The sequence below is a fragment of the Peromyscus leucopus genome, chromosome 20 (genome assembly GCF_004664715.2).
Source record: "Peromyscus leucopus breed LL Stock chromosome 20, UCI_PerLeu_2.1, whole genome shotgun sequence".
Taxonomy (NCBI): Eukaryota; Metazoa; Chordata; class Mammalia; order Rodentia; family Cricetidae; genus Peromyscus; species Peromyscus leucopus.
In genome coordinates, this window is record NC_051080.1 from 24,386,363 (window position 1) to 24,393,346 (window position 6,984).

Genomic DNA, 6,984 nt, shown 5'->3' on the forward strand with positions numbered 1-6,984 from the left:
GCCATAACCAAGCCTCACAGGTTGGAGGAAATAAAGCCATGAAGTTTATTCTCCCTCAGCTCCAGAGAAGAGAAGCCAGGGTCAAGACACAAAATGGGGTCTACTTCTTGGGAAGCCTTGTCTGGGGTCTGGGGTCACTGATGGTCCTTGATCTCCCTTGCTTGTCCCTGGGCATTGCCAGGTGTCCTTCCCTCTGGCTTTGGGTCTCCTCTTCTTAAGTGTTCTTCCAGAAAAACCTCTGTGATAGTTATGCAATGATTCTTGCATGTATGTGTATGTGCATGCATGTGATGTGTGGGGGCACATCTACCACAGTGATGGTATGGTAGTAAAAGGACAACTTGTTTTCATATGTGTGATTCTGTGTGTGTGTGTGTGTGTGTGTGTGTGTGTGTGTGTGTGTGTGTGTGCCTCATGTGTACCAGTGCCTGAGGGAGGCTAGAAAAAGGTGTCAGATCCCTTGGAACTGCAGTTACAAGTAGTTGTGACCTGCCTGACGTGGATCTCTCTGGCCACAGAGGACAACTTTGTTTGAGTCACTTGTCTCCGTCCATCTTTTTATAGGTTCTGGAGACGGAACTCAGGTTGCCAAGCTTGCATCATGGAGTGACATCGGCCTTTACCTGTTGAGGCAGCTTGCTGTCCCTATCTACAATGGTTCATTTTGATTGTTCACTCAGTTGGGTCTGGAGTCAACTAGGCAATAACCTCTGATTCCATCTGTGGTGTATTTCCAAGAATTGTCTGACAGGAAGAAGACTCTCCCCGAAGAGTCTTGCTTACTTCTTGCTGGCCGATGACTTTGTCCCACTGTGTCTGTTTTGGCCACCTTTCACTAACACTAGAAGCCAGCTTCTTAGGCCTTCTGGTGTAGACTGAAGAGCTCTCCAGGAGTCCTGCGCACCTTCATCAGCAGATTAGGACTGCTGAGGCATCCAGCTGTGGAGACTGGGCACCTAATTGGGTTCTCAGTCTCCCTAGCAAGCAGCCAGCCATTCTGTAATGCTTATTCAATGAGTACTGTCCCTCTAGAGAACCCCGACTAACACCACCTCATTTTAACTAATTGTCAGAAAATGAAACCAAACCACACCAAGTGTTCCCCAATGCAATACAGTTTGCAAAGTCTGGGAAAGCATACTTTTGGAGGTTACTATTCAATCTAGCATATGGTTCACATGGATTTAGAAAGCGTGCACAGAAGATTCCTGGGAGACCTGCTCGGTAGCCTGCTCAGGAAACCATGAGGTTGTAACAGATCTTGGTGGCCTCAATCTTGGTGGCAGTAAGGAGAAAGGAAGAGTGTAATTCCAGCACTCGGAGGCTGGCTATGACCTTTCCTACCTGGAAGTTGGGTCATTTCCACTCACCTTTCACCCACCATGCCATGCTCTTATGCCTCACTTCAAGGAGGGAGGAGCAGGAAGTAGGGAACTGTTAGCTTCAGGTGTGGATAGGGGAGTGGACAAGAGAAGTAAGTGTCCCTGGAGGAAGGATGTGGGTGGAGCAACAGTGTGTGGGGGGATGGGGGTGAGGAAGACATTCACAGAGATACCGCTAGCTGGAGAAGTATGCAGATAGGGAGAGAAAAGCTTGGGCTTCTGGGGATGGTCCCATTTCCCCAAAACGGGAGAGGGTGGCAGTCTTGATAGCAGAAACAAAAACCAGGAAATGTGTCTGAGGCAGTACCTATTATTTAAGTGACAGCTGTGCATGGATGTTGTCCTGAGATCTCCACCTGGAGGGCAGAAACTCAGAGCAGAGCCCCAGCCCACACAAAACAGACATGCGGGGCGGTGTCTTCTTCCAGGGACTCACACAAAGACAGGGATAAGAGAACCCTCACCTGGACATGGTGGTTCAGAACTGGAATTCCAGCACTGAGAAGACCGAGGTAGGAGGACTGTCATGAGCTTGAGGCTAGCCTGGTCTACATGGTAAGATTCTAAGGGGGCTATTCCTAATAGCCTGAGTCAGCCCTGTCTGGCCTATTAATCTTCCTCCAGAGCCCATGCAAAAGGAGGGTTCCCCCAGCAAACCTCCCCCCATCTCTGCCAAGCAGACTTTTAATTAAGTCCCACACCTGTCCGGTGACAATTTACAACTTACCAGGCACAGTATGGAGGGGGGCGGGGCTGAGAATAGCAGGATTAACAAAAACACTTATTTCTTGCCCTATTGAGAGCCTTTATGGCATGACTATCAGGAAAGCAACTACTGTGAATCTTCTGAGGTGAGACCCAGCACCACAGACAAAAGACCCAAGAATCCATCCTACTGTGGAGACAGAGGGAAAGGCCTCTGGAAAACATCACCTGAAGCAGAAGCTGCCAGGGTAAGAGCAGGTGGCTGTGACCTTGCGACTTCTCATCCCCTAAGCCAGTGGCTCTCAACCTTCCTAGTGCTGCGATCCTTTAATACAGTTCCTCGTGTTGTGGTGACCCCCAACCACAAAATTATTTCATTGCTACTTCATAACTATAATTTCGCTACTGTTATGAATTGTAATGTAAATATCTGAAATGCAGGATATCTGATATGTGAACCCCCACAGGTTGATAAATGCTGCCCTGAGTGCTTAGCATCACTGTGTCTTATTAGTTAGAATTCCTTAGTACTGCACACCTGACATCAATGTAATTTCCAATGTCCCGAGCAATAAAGCGGGTGTTTTGTTGTTGGTTGTCTTACTTGTAGTGATAAAGTCAGGGTCAGATCTTTCTAGGCCGATGTCTGTAGGACTCAGTTTTGCTTGGTGTTGGCTTTGTTCTCAGGCACATCCTTACCGATTAAATTACACTTCCATTAGGTGATTTAGTTAGTTAGAGACTTCCTGATCTGATGAAGGCAGAGCCCCAGGCTTTGTGAGCTTAACATCCACCTATCCAGAGCTTCCTGACTTCATGCTCTCCTTACCTACCAGGCCTCGCCTGACTGGATGTTCCACCTCCAACAACAACTGACCCTTCTAGCTGAACATGGCCCTGCCACAGCCAGTCATGGCAACGTCTTTTTACACCTCTGCCTTATGCCTCTATAGGGTGGAGCTTACTTACTCCTGAACACCGTGGTTCCTCCACCCAGGAAATGTGTCGGCATGTGTAAGGTGAGCATTCAGTGATGTTGGTTAAGGGAGAGAAGAGAGAAAAGGAAGAGGGGAAGAAGAAAGGAATAGAAGAAGGAAGGCAGGAAAGGAGAGCGGAGTGGGAAAGAAGGAGGAGAGGTGGTGGTGGGCACAGAAGGAAGAGGGAAAGAAAGAAGGAGGGGGAGGAAAAGAGAAGGAATGAGGGAGGGAAGAGAGGATGAAAAGGGGGGAAGGAAGAGAGAGAGAGTGAGTGAGAGAGAAAGAAAGAGAGAGAAAGGAAAGGAGCGGGAGGGATAGGAAAAGAAAGAAGGATGCTCTTGAGTCTCATAATACCTACAATGGGCTTAGCACCACCCCATCATCCAGGTTCCTAAGACGTCAGGGCTCATCGGCATTTCCCAAGTTTTAGCCTGTTCTTTGCCTCCAAGGTTGGCTTTAATGTATCCATGGAGATGCTCATTGAGTCACATGAGCAAAGGAGTGTCTTTGTAAGCAGAGACGTTCACTCCAGCCTGACTGATCTCCCACCTGGCTCCAGGGCAAGGTCACTGGCACATTCTCATCTGGGGCTGGGCCAGGAAACACAAAAGGGTTTTCACAGCAAACCATAAAAGGAACTCCCCAACAGGATCACAAGGCAAACGTCACCTGCCAGCATGTCATGTGATGACTTACATGTCAGGTAGCCCTGCCCCTTGCTAGATCCAGTAGTAAATGCCACCTTGGTCAATAAGGCCTCCTGTTGGATGTTCTTAGAACTGAGGAGTCTGGTGTCTTCCCACTTCTCTTTTCCTTACCATGCTCTTTCCATTTTATTTTATCTCATTCTCTCTCTCTTCTTCTCTCTCTCTCTCTCTCTCTCTCTCTCTGTGTGTGTGTGTGTGTGTGTGTGTGTGTGTGTGTGTGTGTTCCCGAGTGTGTGTGTGGCCAGTAAGCACCAGCGATCTGCCAGTCTTTGCTTCCCCAGCACTGGCCAGGATTATAAGCACGTGACACCACACCCAACTTTTTTTTTTTTTTTTTAAACCGGGCTTCTGGGGATTAAACTCAGGTCCTCATGCTTGCAAGGCAAAAGGCTTCTGGGACTGAGCCATCCCCACAGGACCCTTGCCATGCTTTCTGAAGCTAAGTATGAATGGCTGCTGGAGTCACCATTGCCAGGAGCCTTCAGCTCAGCATCTTCCCTGGACAGGCATGGTGAGTCCCACCTCACCAGGGACTCAGGCAGTGTATGCTTTTGACTCCCACTAGGGTCAAAGACAAGAGAAGGGGGTTCTGTGCAAATTGTCCATACTGAGCAACAGGAGCAGGATGGGATGCTTACTCAGTCAGCCACAAGAAGTGAAACAGCAAACATCTATGTGTAGGGTGTGGTGCTGGAGTCCTTGACCACCCTGAATCTAGGCAAAACATAGGAGTGACCAGAGGAGGAAAGCATCAAACCTTTATCTCAAAATCCAGCAGAGATTTAACGGAGTGGGTAGAGAGGTAGAGTTCGGTTGTCTCCCTGGTAAGCGCAGTATGGCCTCTGCCAGCAGCCCATTGCAAAGACATGGAAACTGAGGATCACTTCTCTAAGATGACCAGGAAGTATAATTCTCTGCCAGGGAAGGTGATACAGAGGACCTGGAGGCAGCAAGGTTGCTAAGCAGCCATCTGGGGATGTGATCAGGTGACTGGGCCAAATAGCAAATCCAACCAACAACCCTGTTGATGGCAGAGGGAGCCAAGCCAGGGCCAATGAGAAGAAGAAACATGGCTAACAGGCACTGCCTTCCCATGTCCTACCACGGCCATGCCCAAGGAAGGAGTGGCCCCATCCACCTAGAACACATGACTGTCCTACTTTATCGCAGGTCCAAGCTCTTATTTGTACAGGCAGACAGTGACTTTGCCTTGAGCACACAAACTATCAATAGCGCTTGGCTTAATCCAAAGCATCCCATAAACCAGGAAGTGCTGTAAAAAATGATGGGTAAGTTCATCTTAGCAAGTTTAAAGGTTTTAGAAGGAAATGCTTTGTGTATAATTATCAGCAAATGCTACATACTTACACACATATTTAAGCATAGATACATACACAAATAAATACAGCACATACATACACATACATCTGAAAAACAAATCACAACAAAATATAAAGTATAAGACACACAGTGAAGCATAAAACAATGCCTCATGTAAAAATAATCTTTATTATATTTCTGAGTTTCTCCTCCTAGAAATTTTTCTGTAGTTTTGCATGTGTGTTTGTGTGTAAACTTATCACGTTTTTCTAATATTTTAATTAATTCTTAGAGAATTTCATGCAATGTATCTTGATCATCTTCACCTCCCACTTCTCCAGGCAAACAACTGATTGTGAAATTTTCTTTTTTTTCAAGACAGGGTCTCATATAGCTGAGGGTGGCCTTGAACTTTGAATCCTCTTGGGTGTACCTGCTGCTCTGTGCCGAGATTACAGGTGCATACCACCACATCCAGTTTATGCAGTGCTGGGGATCAAACCCACAGCTTTGTATGTAATGGAAAAGGTCTCTCTAGGCTAACCTGCACCCTCAACCCAAGTATATCTACTTTTTATGTAACTCCCTTTTTTTTCTAATAACCACACATTAGAAGCACCTTTATATTTAACAAATCTACCCACACATCCTTTTCACTCGTTATAAAATAGTCTGTGCATAAAATAACAACAACAAAAAAAAAAGCATCACACTTGGGTATGTGGTATAATCAAAGATTTAGGTGAGGAACATCAGGATCCAGCAGCCCCCTGGGAGAGACAGAGAGCCAAGCAACTGCTCACCATGATGTCTGCAGACACGTTCTCTTGCTGGCAGACTTTGGCTGCTTCTGCTTCTGTGCTGGCTTACCTAGCCCCATGTACTTGCACACAGAGTTTAAAAGAGGAACTAGTAACCTCTTCAGGTAGAGTCGTCAAGGGGAAATCTCTGGGTCAAGGGGTCTATATGACTTTTGAGACACTGTTGCACTCAGCCTTCCAAAAGCAACCAGAGAGCTGTGTCTGCAGGCTGCTCCATCCCTGTCTCCGCCCAGATGCCTCCTTGCTTGAGAAGCGGAGAGCCAGAATCCTGCTTTTGACTCCGGCTCTTAATTGTCTTCTTTGCTGAAGTTAAAGTTGTTATTTATTTCATGTATTTATAGTTGACCCTCATGCATCACAAATGAGAGGCCCTGCTACCAAGACATATCATCTCAAGATCCCTGTGAATCAAAGCCCCCATCCCACCCCTCTTCTCCATTCCACACTTGGAAGCCATTGCTCAGCTCCCAGACAGGAAGCCAGCCTGAACTTGGGTATCAAGCCACTGATTCTGCCCAGCAGGAGCTGTGAAAGCTAGGCCATATTACTCCCTTCTCTGAACCAACAAGGAACTAGCCAAGGAGAAAAATCATGAAAGTAGGAAATAATTATGGCCCTAGCTGTAAATAACCCAGGCCTTGTGTCACATCTGGTAGCTGCTGGATGTAGCACTCGAGAGCCAGAGTGTCTTGCTGCTGACTTCTCTCCATCCACCCTGTGAAGCAAGAATTCCAGTCCTCAGACACAAGGAAACAGGCTGAGAGAGCATAGGTAAGTGACTCACAGGAGGCCCTCACAGCTAATTTCTAGGACCTGCTATCTGGGAAAACAGATACCATCGGCACCTCTAGTTGTTGAATGGAATGACTGTGACCAAATAGTGCCCAGAATGTTTTCCCAGAGGGTTCTCAGATCATCCTGCTCTTCCCCCTGTCAGAGCTACCACCACTTGTCACACATCTAGAATGTTCCTCATTAGAAGGCCTGACCCAGACCCAGGCCCCCTTTAGCCAGCTCCCCAAGATGGAATGTTGCTCACCCCTCCTTTGGTAACTCGGTGTTCACTAAGCCT

At 47.2% G+C, this 6,984-nt stretch overlaps 1 long non-coding RNA gene across 1 annotated transcript; it reads left to right on the forward strand.

Moving 5' to 3' along the window:
* Positions 1 to 566: 566 nt before the first annotated feature.
* LOC114697692 lies at positions 567 to 6,749 on the forward strand. The gene is made up of 3 exons (XR_005089564.1): positions 567 to 2,335; positions 2,924 to 3,106; positions 6,254 to 6,749. It is a non-coding gene; the product is annotated as an uncharacterized LOC114697692 (long non-coding RNA).
* Positions 6,750 to 6,984: the final 235 nt, after the last annotated feature.